Below are 17,417 nucleotides of genomic sequence, written 5' to 3' on the forward strand. Positions count from 1 at the left end.
GTCTCTGTTGTACTTCACAAACATGTTTGTATAGTTATAGCTTAAATTTCAACCTGTTAGACCTGATATGTTAAAATATGTTAACAGCTAAACATGTTAATTGTTCAAAACAGGGGTCAATCTTAGCCAGAAAGGGCTGGTGTGGGTGCATGCTCTTGCTCCGGCCAAGCAGTCACATGCCTGATTCTAATAATGAAAGGCCTGATTGAAGACCATCGTTGTGCCCTCGCAGGATAACATTGGTCACCCCTGGTTTAAAGCCATGCCATGCCATGCCATGCCATGCCATGCACAAACAGGAACTTGAAAGTGTGTTCAGAAGTTATTTACAATTATGTGTACAGTTGACACATACAATTCTCAACCGGAGGATATTTTAAAAAGTACATCTCAGGAACTCAAGAACCAGTGACAGTGAGATCTCTGAGGTAAGGTCAAGCACACAACCTGTGACATTGTTACAGTTCACTGTTAACACCCCCATTGCAATACAACTCAAAAACTTGGTATGTTTGTTCCATCTGCCACCTAATTGTTGATAACTATGATATTCTGTCTAAATAGCTTTGGCTATTGCGCAATACAAGGCTAAAACATGCCACTTGATAAGCAGAAGAGTTTTTGAAGTACAATATTAATTTTTGACATGCATCTTCTGTGTGGTATGACAACACTGTGTGTATAATTTCAATGCATTAATGCGAAAGGGTAGGGGAGATCGGGGTCGGTTGGCACACGGGTTGGTTGGCACACAGTTAATTTCCAGGCCACTAAAGGGTGCTGCCACAAAAATCTAACATTAAAATGATTGCCTTCTTGAGCTGAACACATCCATTCTGTCAAAACATCTGAAGGTAAATAACCGTTGAGGTGAGGACAACTTTTTAATTTTGCAGTGTCAAAACAAAAAAAATGATCCCCCCACTAAATACATTATAGAACTGTGTTAGATAGAGATTTAGAAAATGTATTAATTTCAGTTGATAGAGATAGGAATCCGCTATATTTTGATATGAAATTTGAAAGCCTGTGGTGAGTGATGTTAGCTGGCTAACACTATTTTAGTAGAGGTGTGTCCTAATGTGGGTGGGGTTGGTTGGCACACTGATTTTGGAGTTGGTTGGCAACATGTGTCAACCAACCTTGGTATAGCCATTTGGTTACAAATGTATTAACTTATGCATTTTACATATGTTAAACATAATTAATATTATACAATACTATTATGTGTTGTAGGTTATATTATTATAAATTATGCATTATATTTTTATCGGGATTGTAGGTTAATTGTTCATGAACATAAACTTATTATTTATTAAATATGGATTTTGTATTTGGAAACATTTTTAAACATTTAAACATTTCTTGTAGGGGTCAAAATGGTCAGAACATTTTTAAGAAAAACAGACAGAGGAAAGACACCAGCACACATTATGCTAGAGGCAGATAGACAGGTGAAGACTCAAAACAAAATATTGCAAAAGGCGGGCACACGAGTTATGCACTCCAGGTCTACCAACCTACATCTGCCAGAACTGTGATTCATGTGACTCTGATTGAGACACAGACACATTGACACGCTAGTTAGTCCAATCTAACAGCATACTGCAATAATTCTGTCACTCCTAACACCACACACACAGACACACACTCACACATACACACCACACACATATACACACAAATCCACACACCCACTCATACGTGCACACACACACACACACACACACACACACTGACATGCACAAGCAAGAGAAAGGAAGAGTAGAATTACAATACTGGAGGTTATTGGCTGTTCAATTTCATTTGAAAAGGTTCCTTTTAATTTTGATTCCAGAGGGGAAATTCTCTTATGAAATATAAACCTGTCATGGTTGTCAATACATAATTATTTGTGTTTTTCGTTTTAAATGAGAGAATGAAAGATCATAACTACTATTAAGTGATCAAATGTTATTTTCTTTAAATTGTTGGGGCTGGTTGGCACAAGTGCACAACTTGACCTTAATCATGAATAAAATCTTTTTTGGAATCATTTGTGAACATTAAATGTATCTGTTTTTTAGCTGAGATCTTAATCTTTCAGTTGGTACTGGTTAGACTATTTTAACATATGGCACGCCTGAGAAATATGACACAGAGTGAAAAGTGTGCCAACCAACCCCGATCTCCCCTAATACCGGATGTCCCCTTTAAATACCTTGAAAACCCTATTGACCGCACGCACACACCCGACATTTAATGAAAAAGTAACTCAGTCATGTTCTGCTTGATATATGGTGTGAATACATGCAAGTGGAGTGTGCATAGTAAAAAAAGTTTCTGTGTTGATATTTGTTGAAAATAACTACAATATTGTGTCTAAATAGCTTCGCCTATTGCGCGATACAAGGCTAAAATATGCCACTTGATAAGCAGAAGAGTTTTTGAAGTAGGCTACTATTTTCATTTTTGACATGCGTCTTCTGTGGTATGACAACATTGGGCCTCATTTATCAAGCAACATACGAACGGAATTTCTCGTGTTTCCTTCGTACCAACATTTACACATGAAAACTGGGATTTATAAACGTTTTCGGGAGTCCAACTTGTTCGGACGTGCGAATGAAATTTACGAAAACCTCAGACCACGGGCCGATGTAGGGGAGATTGGGGTTGGTTGGCACACTTTTCACTCTTTCATATTTCTCAGGCGTGCCATATGTTAAAATAGTTTACACACACTCTGCCCGTGGTCTGAGGTTTTCGTAAATTTCCTTCGCACGTCCGAACAAGTTGGACTCGAAAACGTTTATAAATCCCAGTTTTCATGTGTAAATGTTGGTACGAAGGAAACACGAGAAATTCCGTTCGTATGTTGCTTGATAAATGAGGCCCAATGTTGTCATACCACAGAAGATGCATGTCAAAAATGAAGATTGTACTTCAAAAACTCTTCTGCTTATCAAGTGGCATGTTTTAGCCTTCTATCGCGCAATAGGCGAAGCTATTTAGACACAATATTGTAGTTATTTTCAACAAATATCAACACAGAAACTTTTTTTTAGTATGCACACTCCACTTGCATGTATTCACACCATATATTAAGCAGAACATAACTGAGTTACTTTTTCATTAAATGTCGGATGTGTGCGTGCGGTCAATAGGGTTTTCAATGTATTTAAAGGGGACATCCGGTATTAGGGGAGATCGGGGTTGGTTGGCACACTTTTCACTCTGTGTCATATTTCTCAGGCGTGCCATATGTTAAAATAGTCTAACCAGTACCAACTGAAAGATTAAGATCTCAGCTAAAAAAAAACAGATACATTTAATGTTCACAAATGATTCCAAAAATGATTTTATTCATGATTAAAGTCAAGTGGTGCACTTGTATATAAAGGCCAATTACGAAAACTGTTATTTGGTTAAAAATGGGCAGAAATTCTGTTGAATGTTTGTTTTCTGGTTCTGGTTTGAATTAAATGCTCAAATTATTTCTATGTACCACTTAATTCTTTGTAATTATAGCATTTTAACTTTGTGCCAACCAGCCCCATTGCATGTGCCAACCAACACATGGTCTGCCTGTTTCAACTGTTCTACGATTTGGAATGCCAAATTAGCTGGCTAGTTAGCTAACGTTAACGTTATTGGTAACGTTGGCGTTACTTACCGCGTGATAGGTAGAAGTGAGGTCGTCGCAGGGGATGACGTCAAAACTTTATTTAAACAGAGTAGTTTCAATGAACAACGTAATCATTGCTAAGATTTAAAAATTACAGAGCTCTCTTACCATGTGTAGAGTTAGTGACTGAACCCATCGCAGGACAGCCGGTTGCTGGCATCGTCTCAAATACCTTTTTGTGGGCATTATTTGAGAAGCTGGAGTCCCAAAGCCCTGTCACAAACATTCTTCGTTGGCCAACATGATTTGGAATTGGACTTCAATTTTCCACAAAAGGGGACCGAAACACCTTTTCCATACATTAAATCAACCACACCAGCCTCGAAAGAGATTAAACAATGGTCTCTGAACAAAATGCAATAATAACATGTCTGTTATATTTTTAAAAACGTTGATCATAGGTAATTCAATACACTCAAAATGAACTATGTCACCCAGCATGCATTAGCCTAGGTTTACGTTGATGTTTTTAAAATAATACTCCGTGTAATCTATAGTATTAAAATGAAATAATGTATGGTATATTTCGGTATATGTGTATGTGATTTTAAGTAATTCAATTCTAATAGGTCACAGTAGTATTGACTGTCTACAAACTGGAGCTCCGAATTTGCGCTGAGGTTCATGCTACTGTCTGTCCATAGCCTCAAAATCCGCCGAAGTGGTAGGCTAATTCAATCCAATGGGCTATCTCATTCGTCAACCCAAGACGCCCAAGTCTTTCTAACGTGTCGAATAGTGACGAGAAGAGCCCTTGCCCAAGTTGCAACATTTAACGAGTTGGGAATGAGAACATGTTGACAGCATAGTCACTCCCTACATGCCAGAGTAACCTGAAGACCACCCTGTCTGACTCCCATTCCCCTCTTCTCCTGTCTATCCCGCATTTCCTTACCAAAAAAACCCTCTCTACCTTCCTTTCCACATGACTCAGCATTACCTATCGCCAGGATGTTAAGCCCCGCCCATTGCAGCGCTCTCAATAACTGCCACTTGGCTTGTGGGAGATTTATGAATCTAGGTCTTCTCTCTGCGCACTAATTGCAAGTTGCTCTGGATACGAGTGTCGGCTAAATGCCTAAAATGTGAACGTAAATGTAAAGATAACACAAAGCAGTAAAAAAAAAAGTGCGGCTGTACAGGAAAGGAGGTAATAAGGGTCAGCGAAAGTACTCCTTCGGATAAAGGGCGTAAGTTTTTGGGGAATTCTGAATATGAAATCAGCCGAGGTGTCACTGCAAAGATAATAAATGACACAGGTGACAGTGTTAAAAAAAAGTCACATTCATTACAAATTTACTCAGAATTTGCAGAAATTGACACATTATAAGCACACATACCAAGACCAATTTCAATGTATAACACAGGAACTTACAAGGCGTTTTTGCATATTGACATGTTACCTTTGCATGATATTAATATTTTACAAATGCACCGATTACTAAAATAATAAAATATTTAAAATGTCTAATATGTGTCCTCTTTGTAATCAGAAAAATTAGCCATTTTTAAATTTGTATAAAAAATGTTAAAAATGAAAACTATTGTCAGCATTCAGCAATATGAAATATAGAGCCAAAGGAGTATCATTTCTATTAGTTCTTGGATTATATACACAGAGGGGGCTGATGTTATGTACAGCAAAGGATAAGTCTGCGCCAGGGAAATGATCAGCTTTAGCTCTTAAGCTTTCAGTGAGTGATCGCATCATGTGACTGGGTATGACATCATTACTCAAAGGCCAGTGAGAGAGAGAGGATTTAGCTGCACAGAAAAACCACACACAGTGCCACACACATTCTCCTTCACAGTGGCCCACAGGGCAACAGACCTGGGTCAAATATCTATTTGTTTTGGATTCAAATACTTTTCTGTGCTCTATTGATCTTGGCTGGTGTAATTGAGCCTGCCAATATGACCAGAAGGCGGGGTTTGCACTTTTTGAGAGTATTTCATTGGTTCCAATACACCAGACAAGATCAGTAAAGCGTAGAAAAGTATTTGAATCCAAAACAAACACAAATTTGACCCAGGTCTGCAAGGCACTAAGGACATTTGATAGAAAGCAAACAAACAAAAATGTTAGGAAACCCTGACAGCAACGTGGAGACACCCACACAGGACCTGCCTGAGATGACCCGATGCAGCTGCCCATCTCATTAAAATACAGTGAAACTGAATGTAAACATTTACACAAGGGCAAAAGTATGGGTTGACAGTTTGGTCTCCCCGTCGGTCACTGCAGTGAACTGCAGAACAGCTGACCCAGCGTTGGGCTGAGCCACTGGAACACAGGGTAAGGGTATGCACACAGCAGCAGCAGGGGTAAAGGTACTACAGTGAGCTGGTTTATCATTTTGGGCAGGGGCAGAGTTGGGTAGAGCTCTTGTTGAGGACAGACAGTGAATATTCAAAGGCTTCCTTTACTTGTGGTGAACCTCCAGTGTGCAGCTCCAAAGCTTTAGTGTCCATTATTTCCCAGGCACAGGGCCCCCCTAGTGGTAAACCAGCTGAATGGCACATTAGCTTTATCCCCTGGCTGTGCATTCAGCCAAACCAGGGGTCTGCAATCCTGCCCCTGCCCCAAGCAGGTTTTCACCACGACTCTGCACTTAATGAACCAATCAGAGCTGCTGTTTACACAGTTAACTCACTTCCCTTGGGTACTTGGATCAAATTTTAAGGTGAAAACCAGCTGCTCTTATGGCAAATTTACTGCAAATTTCACACGTTCTGAATTTTACTCTTTGCGCACACACTAGTTTTACTGCTTTATAACTGTAGGCACTTCCCTGTCCTGGTCATGTTGTTAACTGTTAAGTCTTTGTTCTTTGTGGTTGTCAAATGCGTGTGAATGTTTAATACTGCACACCAACGTCCCTTAGTGGACAGTAAGGATCTACTGAACTCAGCTGAAAAGATCACAGATTAGTATGGTGTATGCCCACAGGGGGGTCCTGTAGTTTGCTTTATGAATGGATCAAAGCTATGAAAGGGAAAGGCGTAGGGAGAGTTATCAGCAGCTTCTTTTTTAGCTCAAAAACATAAATCAGCGAATGTATTTTCTATCTGCTGTTAAAACTTCAGCATTTTAGATATTTGTTGGGACACTGGGCTCTTAACTGAGACAGTCCCGGTCAAACCAGGACATCCGAACACCTGGATGCCGTACATTTGGTGTTAATGTAAGTGATCATGTAACCTAAAGATGTAGGAAAACCCTCAGCCCCTGGAGAGGGTTATTCTCTCATAGGCACAGAAAGTGAAGATAACAAATCTGACTCAACAGAGTAGAGGTATGTGCAATGTTGACACTTGAGCTAAAAGTGTAGCTATAAATTGACATAATTGTAGATGCTTCTGCCAAAAATCCTTGATTAATTCTGCAAAAAAGCCCACACTTGCCTTATAGCCTGCACATAGGAATCCTTTAGTGCATCTGGTGTAACCCATCAAGCTCTCGCTGTAGTGCAGTACTAATATACAGTGTGTGTATATTATTATTCCTTTGTTTGGTAACTGTAATACCTTCACATTCAGACCTGTCAGTCATACTCCAAAACTTCCTCTAATTGGAGGATGTTCTCCTGCAGAGAAAGAGGAAATGACACAATCTGGATACTCACTGAAGCATTTCAGGTGAACTACCCTGCCCTAGGGAACAACAGTCACTGCCCAGGTGGGAAATAATCACTCACAGGTAGTACTGTGAATGATTACGGCTTTCATCTTGAGCTCACTACACGTTCATTAAAGTCAGACGAGAATAACAACCAGGGGGGTGTTTCACAAAGCAGGATTACGGAGTTTTTTTTACTCAGATTTCTGGACCTAAGTGGAGGGTTCTCTATTTCGAAGGGCCTGTTTACGTGCCTGTTTGCCCTGTTTATGATTTCTCCACGAAAATGCGGTCTTGTTGGATGAATGAATGAGCGAACATGTCACATGACTCGTAGGGGCTTCCTCCTGTAAGCGCCAGGTTTTTTGGGGGCTTTTCCTGCAGGTGTTTTTAACATTCTATAGGGAAATTGTCTCACTTCAAACTAAATAAAAACGAAATAAAGTGCTAATATAACCGCGGTTCGCCTGTTTTGAGTTTTGGTACAAACGGTCAGCTTTTTTCAGTATGATTTTTCAGTACACAGCATTTTTTGCACTCGTAGTGTACGGTGGACAGCGTTAATCCTAAGGATCTATTGATGGACAGGCAAGGTAAAGTTTATATGAGTACATAGCAATTCTTTTTCACTCCCTGTACTTAGACAGTACTAATGTGTCTTTCAAAGAATACAGAAAAACAACACATACTTAAAACATACTCACAGTATAGTATGAATAGGAAGCTAACAAAGGGAATGGACCACAAAACCAGCTGATAATGATCAATCCTCTTAATATTGTGAACTCTCTCAGCCAACAGGGGGTTGAGTGACAGAAGTCCAGAAGAACCAGAGCAGGGAGACTGAGGTAGTGATTAACAAAAAGTTCTTTAATGGTGGTAACGAGTGGGGGTAAAGGTAGGGGGAGCCAAAAACAACTAAAACGTCTTCCCGGTCGGGGTATCGGTGCTCCACTCCAGGTATTCACGCGGTCCCCTTCTGGAGAGAAACAAGAAGCACATCGGTTAGGGGGGCGGGGCTTGGTCAGTCCGGTCCGGGTCCGGCTCCTTCCTCCAGGTGCCGACTGGTGCTCCTCCCGTCTGAGAGGGGGTGTAGGGGTGAAGGTCTCCCTCCCCTGTGCGGTCGCGCTCCAATCTACTCCCAGCTTCAGCCCTGAGCGGTCCCTGGCGTCGCCCCCGGTCACACGGCCCCCTGGACTTACGGTTGCTCCTTACACAAAACAATTTGCAAGTTGTCACACCTATTCCTCTGTGCGAGGAGAGAGTGGCCCACGGCCACTTACGGTCTCTGATCCAGGTGCAGAAAGTCGCCTGGTGTAGCTCCGACGAAAGCCCCAGCAGCTCTCCTTCCTGTGGTTGTGCTGGTCTATAAAAGCCTGCCTGCTCGTCAGCACAAGCAGCTTCAGGTGGGCGCCGGCAGCAAATCTATCAAGCAGCTGCAGGTGTGCAGCAGAGTGGAAAATTCCCCTTACCTTCCCTCTGCTGCAGCCCTGTCCATGGTGCTGCCTGGTGTCACCTTAGGTGTTCTGTCTGGTGCTGTCCAGGGCCCTGAACGTCTCCAGGCTGTGGTTTGGTAAGTAACGCCCACTCACGACTTTTCCCAGCAGCCGCCGGTGTCGATGGGCTCGGCCGTCTTGGTGGTCTCGTGGGGAGCACCGATCAGGGATCGGGGCGCCACAATATAAACAAGCCCCTGACAAAAAAGTTGTTTAAAAACAGTGATTGTGTAAGAAGGAAAGAGAACATCTTCACCCAAGATAAAGAGGACTGAAGAAAAATTGACTTTTTCACGAAAACATAAAATCTGACAATGAGCAGAAAAGAAGGATAGTTTGGGGAGCAGAGAGGATTGGGAGAGGAGACAGTGGGTTTCTGGAAGTGACTGATAACAGACTGTCCTACTGCTACTGTTCAGATAGGGTGAGTAGGAACCGAAAGTGGAAACTAATTCCATAAGATGGTTGCATTACGATAGGCGTGCAGGGCCGTTTGAGAATGACTTCAATATTAATTCCTGTATTTGTAGAGAGATTTTCATGCGTAGAACACAAACCCTCAACATCATAAAGGTATACATAAAATGAAGGTATAAAAGACAATAAAGACAGTTAACATTCACAAACGTGAAATTCATACCTGAAATCGCAGTACTTAAATAAAAACATTATTATAAAACAATGTTTATTTAAAATGTAAAGATTGATGATATATTTTAGACTTATAAAGTGGGAAGTTTTGGACTAGCGAAGTCACACACCTGATTTAAAATTAGACTTCATGCAGTTATTGCATTTAAGGGCTATGCAAACAAATATTGGACTTTATTGCTTTTATTTATGTTTAAGTTTGTTCATTAACATAATTTTGCACAACTTTAAATCCAAATGTCTTTCAGTAAGTACATAGCAAAAATAGCTAAATTCACTCTACTGTGTTACCATACGTTTGAATGGCCCCCCAGAAGTATGGGATCAGTAGAGTGAAATTGGAAATATACTGAAGGACAGCAAAATACTGTTGGTCAAACTGTTTCATTAGAGGTGCTATTTCCTGTTTCGAAGTCTGAGTTCCTTTAAATAGAACAGCAAAAGGTCAAAGTTCAGATGTTCCATTGAAGTAGGGACTCGTTCCTCAAGCAGCAGTTTTTTTGGCATTGTCTGTTGTCACAGTAAATACACATTCACTGATATTCACACCAATCAAGGTCCTTCTTCCCCAACATAAAATGACAACCCAGGAGGGCGCAGGACTGACCTTTCTCTAGAGCCTCGATCTGTTCCTGGGTGAAACTTGTCCGGTTTCTCTGCAGTTTCCGCTTCAGCTGCAGCTGAAGCTGAGCCTCCTCCCCCTCGTCCCCCTCCCCCGGCTCCCCTTGTCCTCTTCTCCCCATCCTCCCTTCCGCTGTCCCCAAACAGCCCACTGACACAGTGCGAGAGAGAGTAAGAGAGAGAGAGAAAGAGAGAGAGAACGTAAGAGAGATTCACAACAAAAAACAGTGAGAAGGATGAAAGAGTTTATACGTTTCAACTGCTAATTGAACTCAACAGCCCATTAACACGACGCACGGCAGCTGCGAGGGCAAGGCACAGGCCAAGGCTAACAACAGCAGCCGTATTTACCATAAAAAGGCCACACTTGCGACAAACCCATCAATGACACCGTGCATGTTTTGCCTTATGCACTGTGCAGCCCACTCCTTTAGCAATTACACCTTTCTGTCTGAAACATCACACTGCACACCTGTTTCGCAGCCGAATGCTCTGCAGGTAAAAATGCCATTAAATGCAGTGTACAGTGCGTCTTTTTTCTTCATTCCCCCTGGCACCTGTGGCATTTTGTGATTGTACCTGCCCTTTGATTATTACCCGTTGTCCCCCCAGCATGCCTAAGCAAGGTGCGCAAGCTGCTCCAGTAACACCGAAAGTTAGAATGTAATTTACGTGGTAAAGCAATGAGGCATCTAGTGTTGCTGGCAGCACATGTGTGTTACAGCAGGTCCCCTCATGCATGTACACACAGGACTTGCACACATGCACACATGCAACTCGCAGGCACGTACGCAGGGAATGCACACGCATACACGCACGGGACACCCACCTGTGCTGTGCTGCGTTTCCACCGGGGCCGGCTGGTCGTACCAGCTGCTCGGCCCGGTCCAGTCTGACCCACTTTGTAGGTTCAGCATGGTCGAGTTCTCATACACAATACTTTCGCTCGCTCTGACTGTGACCTTCTCCCCTTCCCTCCTGCGACCCTTGACCTCCCCTATAACTCCACCAAGAGCTGCGAGAGAAAGAGAGAGGAGGGGGGGAACAGAGCGTACAAAATGCGCACTGACTAATTGGAACAATAGTACATTAACACTGACATGGCGTGTGAGGTTTCATACGAAGTACGTACACGCTCACTGAACATCGCAGTGATAATGCAGTCAGCTACCATTAAGGGAGAGAGATACCTTCATTAAATATAAAGTATGTATGCACAATGTAATGTCTGTTTTTATTTAAATCATGACTTCAATATATTTCACATTTACTTCAATGTGAATTTTCATTTAATTTTAATATACGCACTTCGATTGTGTATATTTAACTGATTGCATCTAAATCACTTCGTTAAACCAATGCAATGTGAGCAATATTTGTTAGGCATGCCATCTATTAAGAATCCCAAACTCTGACAGTAAGTCAAAGGTGGTTTGTTTACCTCCTGTGTTTCGTTGAAATTACTCAAGCAGTGCTTTAAATCAGCGATTTCCTTCTTTCTTTTTTCTTTCAGTTTTTCACTGACTATTCCTCTCAGTCTTTCTGTGTTCATCTCTATTTCTATTTCTTCTACACCTCTCTCAACATTTCTGTCTCTTCCGCCATCCGCATCCCACACCCTTGAAATGAGAAAAAAAAAAAAGAAAGAAACTCACCGGCCACTAGGAAAGGGAAGGTTGAGTAAATAGCCGCTTCTTTTGGCCTCTTCTGTGGTCCCCCCTTCCCTCGTTCTCTACTCCTCCTCTTCTCTCCCTTGCTTTGGTGACTGTGAGAAATGTTTGCAAAGAGAGGGAGAGAGTGAGGGAGGGCTGGGAAAGAGAAAAAAAGCATCTGCAGGCACTCTTCTCCTCGGAGCAATGGATGGAGAGGCAGTGAGAGAGAGAGAGAGAGAGAGGGAAAAGGAGGGAGGTCAAGAGAGAGGTGGTGAGATAGAGGGAGAGAGAAGGGTGACAAAGCGAGTCAGTGTCAGTGTCAGGGCTGAACTTAATGGCACAGAAGCGAGAGATGAAGTGAGAGAGGAAAGAGGTGGAGGGAAAAGAGGGATAGAGAGAGGGAGCATGGGGAAAGGATAGAGAAGGGCAAGCAGGGAGCGATGTAACAGCAGAGGTGTGAAGGAGAGAAAAATAAAACAAAAGGTGGAAAAACAGGAGGAGGATGGAGAGTAAGGATGGACGGATGGATCTTCACCTCCATAAAACTAGAGGCTTCACAGAGCTGGATCTACTTGTGTAGCACTGCACGCGCGATGTAGCAAACTTTAGCAGTGCAAAATACCTGCTGCAAACATTCACATAGCTCTCTAAGTATTTGTGGCATCTTGCCTGTACACCCAACAGCAACTTTGCAAAGGCATTCCTGGAGGGAGCGTCTATAAAGAGCAGAACGCCACGAGCAACGGAGGAATCACCATTACCAAACAACTGACATGTTCCCATCATTAAACTAAATTTATTTTAATTACAGGGGAAGATTTATACGGTCCATTTCTGAGTTGTCTTGAAATTATTCATATTCTTAAAATACTGGAGAAAAATGAATAAATATAAGGCAGAACAAAATTACCGAAATCTTCCCCAAATAAGTGATAGATATTTAATCTTGTAATATCATGAAACACTACCACTGCACCACAACAAAGACTCCAGAAATTGCTCTTAGTTCTATCATAGCCTAGTCCTGTTTTGAAGTATTCATTATTAATTGATCGACTGGAATGGTGCCTAAAAGCACCTGCTACATTTAATGTTCTATTTTTTCAAACCGTTAAATTCAGCAAATAATTAGTAATTGTGCATTAAAATTCGCAAAAAAAATATGTCATGTTTAAGTTTGTACCCTAGAGAGGTTGTTAACCTCTTTTCAATGTGATCAATCTTATTTTTTATAAATCTGCAATTATTTGTAACACTGTATGCTGCTGCTCTGGGCGTGGTGGCAGCACATTGGATTCTGAGTGCTCTTTACAGCTGTGAAACACACTGTCTGCACTGCAGTGCCTGCTGGGTGTTTGTTCTGTTAAGCTATGTTTTTGTTGTTGCGATGGGTCTTACATTGCATTGCGCTTTTTGATCTCGGCGTCGCTGCGCTCTGCTATCGCGTTTTTCCATTGCTCCTCCCTGTCACATCTCTGATGTCACATTAACATATTTTACTCTGGATTAACAAAAAAAAAAAGAAAAAAAAAGCCAAAGAACTCCTGACATACAGGGGGAGGGGGGAAGAGCTGCATTGAATTAAAATGTGTAGTTTTGGGACAAGAAGGGAAAGGTTTTTTGAGAAAATTATTTTTATGACAGAAAGAAAGTGATCAAAAGCCATTATAAAACACTGGTGAGTTTTGGGGTGCATATGGGGTGCATATGGTCAAATTTAGTACTGGACAGCAACAGGGCTTTGCCTGGGCATCAGTCACTGGATGAGAACTCCTTTATCACCAGTTTTCCCAGGTGCTAATCAACAACCAATTTAAGTTCTCCAAGGCTAATATCAGACACTGTGCATCATATCTTAATTGAATAATAAATCAGAACTAGCAGACATCTGAGCGTTGAATTGCTGCAGAATATGCAGTTGTATTATTAAGTTTTCAGGTTTAGGATGCAGTGTGTCTATAATCGCACACTTTCTCTCACCTGATAAAAAATATGATTTGTTGTGAATATCTACAAATTTGCTGTTTCATAAATGCTGATGTATTTTTTCTTCTTTTTCATTACTGATTTCATTCAGAATTCACCATATCTATGTTCCAAACTTTCAGCTGAAAAGTCTTACAAAATTATAAAACAATTTTGCAACATGCCCAGTGTAGAATCAACTCTGACAGAGTAAATCTATTAGACTTGAATCAATGCAAATATTTTACTTAAATCATTGTCTGAACCCTGAGCATTGACTTTTCTCTTGGTTAGCAGTGGTTTTCGCCTTGCTACTCTCCCATAAATTCCATTTTTGCCCAGTCTCTTTCTTATTGTGGAGTCATACTGGCCTTAGCTGAGGCTAGAGAGGTCTGCGGTTCTTTGGATGTTATTTTGGGATATTTGATGCATTTTATATGATTCTTAGATGATTTTTGGCAGGACAGCCACTCCTGGGAAGATTCACCACTGTTCCAAGTGTTCCAGGTGGAGATAATGGCTCTCACTGTGCTTCAGTAGAGTTTCAGGCTTTGTAACCCTCTCCAGACTGATTATTTCAACAATTTTTTTCCCTCATCTCTTCTGGAATTTCCTTTGGTCGTGATACAGTGTGCTCATAGAAACTTTGTGGTGACTACTTCACTCTGATGGTAAGGTTCAATATGAGTGAGGTTCAGATTCAACAGTGCTGACTGCAATCAAGCCTGGCTGTGTTTAATTAGACAAACCTAATTATCAATTTGGCTAATTGGTTGATTGAGTAACTAAGGGGGAAATTACTTTTTTCACATGCGTGATGTGGATGTTTGATTACTTTTTTCATTTAAAAAAAAATGCATGTTTTGTTAATCGGGTTCCCTTTGTGTAAATATTACTTTTCGTCTAAAGATCTGAGACCATTCGGTGTGACCAGGAAGGGGCTACTTCTTTTTCACAGCGCTGTGTACTTGTATACGTGTACACAAAACATCAGTCCTATGGATGGGCTGTCAGATTGATATTTAACTTTAAAAATGACATTGGTAGAGAATAACTTTTAACAACAGAGTGAAGAGAGAGGGATACGGGTGAAAGTATGTAAAGCTGGAATAGGGAGGGAGGGAAGGGGGGGGGGTGTTGGGGGCGGTTGGAGAAAGAGGAGTGGTGCCAACTTGTTTTATTTCCGGTTGACAAAACGCTGCACTCCACTTTCTTCTCGTGACAGAGGGTGATTTTCTTCAAAGGACAGCCGGAGAGAAGGGCTGGAAGTGACAAACAAGGGAAAAGAGAGACAAAAAACGCCAGGAAGAATAAGGAGAGAAAGAATTAAGGGCACACGGGTTTGCGTGTGCATCATCGATCTAACGCAACATTCATATCCATATCACAATACCTGTGTGTGCTGGTTTACACTCTTGCGTACGCACAGTATGTTACCCGTTTCGTGTGTTTGAGTGTGCGCTCGGCTCTGTGAATAGTTTTCGTGTTTAATCGCGTGCTTGTTTACTGTCTGTGCGCGTGAGTGTGTCTGTGTGTTCGCGTGTATGTGTGTACGTGCGTGGGGCATCTCCAGTCCTCACGCATGGACACGTACAGCAGTTTGTGTGGCTGTAGGCCATTTTTTTTCCGTCTCTCGTTAGTTCATTCCTGTCACCCTTCCTCTCTCCCTCTTTTAACCGCTGGAAGGGGGGATGAGCAGAGGGAGGGGAAAAGGAAACAAGGTCACCATAGCAACCATGCCGGGACATATTTTCATCAAGGCTTTAAAACAAAGTAAAATGCAATTTCTCTTTTTTTTGGGGGGGGCACATAATGACTGGACCATATGGAAATAAGGACATTAAAAGTGATAAGAGACTGAACCATCCAAAGAGAAGGATTCATAAATGTTAATATGTTTAGCGTCACATAAATATTAATTTCCCCAGGTAAAGTGCTCTCTCAGGGTATAAAAAGAGAGCACTCTGCCTACATTTTGATTTAAATTGGCCAAGTACTTTATTTCCTTCCTTCCCTCTTCCTTTCCTCTCTTTGTCTCCCTTTCCCTTTCCCATTTCTCTCTCCCTCTCTCCCACTTTTCGCTGTGTAGCCCCAGGCGACACTGTGATGCTTCCTCCCCCACCTCTCTCCCTCTCTCTCTCTCTCTCACTGCCCCTGTCACCTTCAATTGCTCTATGAAGCTAGACACAGTGCCAGAGGCGAGAGAGAGAGAGAGGGGAGAGAAAGAGAGGAGAGAAGAGACGGAGAGAGGAGGAAAGAGAGAGAGAAATAGACAGAGCAAGAGAGAGAGAGAGAGAGAGAGAGGTAGAGAGAGAAGTTGATGGGGTGGTTGAAGGGACTCTTTGTCCAAGGGACCAGATGAACTCCAGTGTAGGATCACCCTATACACGCAACAGAGCAGATGTGGTCACTCATTGTAGGTTCAACTCACAGGAGGTGATGCTAAATATGGTAAAATCAGGAGACAGGGGCTCTGCCATGCACCCTCAGAGGCAGTAACGCAGGGTGCAGGGCTTCAGTGACCTGAGCATGTGCAGGTGGAGCTCGGGGCTGAGTGCTTTTCCCCAGGCCTGCAATGTAAGCCTTCATGGTGCCGCTCTACTGAGAATCTGCCGCTGCATTAACACTCGAAATTACATGCAGTCCCTTCAGAAATGACCACAGTATAGGCATGATGGATCAGCTTATCTCTCCAACACACACACACATGCACACACACACACACACACACACACACCAATGCATGCACACACATGCACACAAACACACACGCACGGTGTAAAAGTGTTTAGAAATACACATTAGTTATAGTAATATCAGACAAAGGAATGAAAACTGATCTGCATCTGCACTTCAACCATGTGCAATGTTTACAGTTACAAATCTAAAATTGTGCAGTACAGAGCCAAATCAAGAAAATTTGGCTCCAAACATTACGGAGCTCACTGGATATATATAATTAAGCAGGTCACAGGACCCAGCAAATACTATAGTCATTCTTGCTCAATCAGTGCAGCAAAACTTCATGCATGTGCAATAATAACAACACACTAATACTGTAGCAAGTTTTGCAATCCAGTGCACAGAATCTCTGTGTAAAGCACAACTTTGGGAAGCCTTTAAACCATTCAGTTTCACAGAGGCATAGATTAATCTGTCCCATAAACTGCTTGACCTCCCTGCTTTTCCCTGCCAGTGGAGAAAGATTAAAAACATAAATGTGAAAAAGTGCTGACTCACTGATACAGCCTGAGCACTGAGACTGGCTGAACACAGGCCTCAGAGTGCTCAGGTTAAACCGTAGAGGAGCTCAATGTGTACGGGTGTCGGCTAAAGATGATGACATCATTTTCCCACCTCACGAGTGCCTGTGTCCGTTATTCTTCCCTGCGGCCTCATCTCACCTCCTGACATCCTCTCCTACCTTTAATCGAGGCCCGCAATGGAAACGTTAATTAATCAGATACTGCCAGCAACTGTTGAGATGCACTTTATAGTACATAAAAAAATGTGCAGACATAAAGGATTAAAGAGATGGCTATTCATTACCCTAAAATGAAAGGACACAAACTCCAGGGATGTTTCTGTTCTCTAATACTGTGGCAAGATCATTAATACAAATCTCTCACTCTTTCTCTCTTTCTCTCTCTGTCTCTCTCTCTCTCTCTCTCTCATTGGCGGAGAGGATAGACAAGATGTGGATACGGTAGCTAGCGGTATGACCAGGCCAGGGACAGCATGATGGT

The 17,417-nt window shown here is 42.0% G+C and overlaps 1 long non-coding RNA gene across 1 annotated transcript; it reads right to left on the reverse strand.

Moving 5' to 3' along the window:
* Positions 1-10,151: 10,151 nt before the first annotated feature.
* On the reverse strand, positions 10,152-12,893 carry LOC135244028 (uncharacterized). Its single transcript, XR_010326880.1, has 3 exons — positions 11,710-12,893; positions 10,884-11,069; positions 10,152-10,205 (listed from the first exon to the last, which is right to left on the reverse strand). It is a non-coding gene; the product is annotated as an uncharacterized LOC135244028 (long non-coding RNA).
* Between the last annotated feature and the right edge of the window lie 4,524 nt (positions 12,894-17,417).

This window comes from Anguilla rostrata, chromosome 17 (assembly GCF_018555375.3).
Source record: "Anguilla rostrata isolate EN2019 chromosome 17, ASM1855537v3, whole genome shotgun sequence".
Taxonomy (NCBI): Eukaryota; Metazoa; Chordata; class Actinopteri; order Anguilliformes; family Anguillidae; genus Anguilla; species Anguilla rostrata.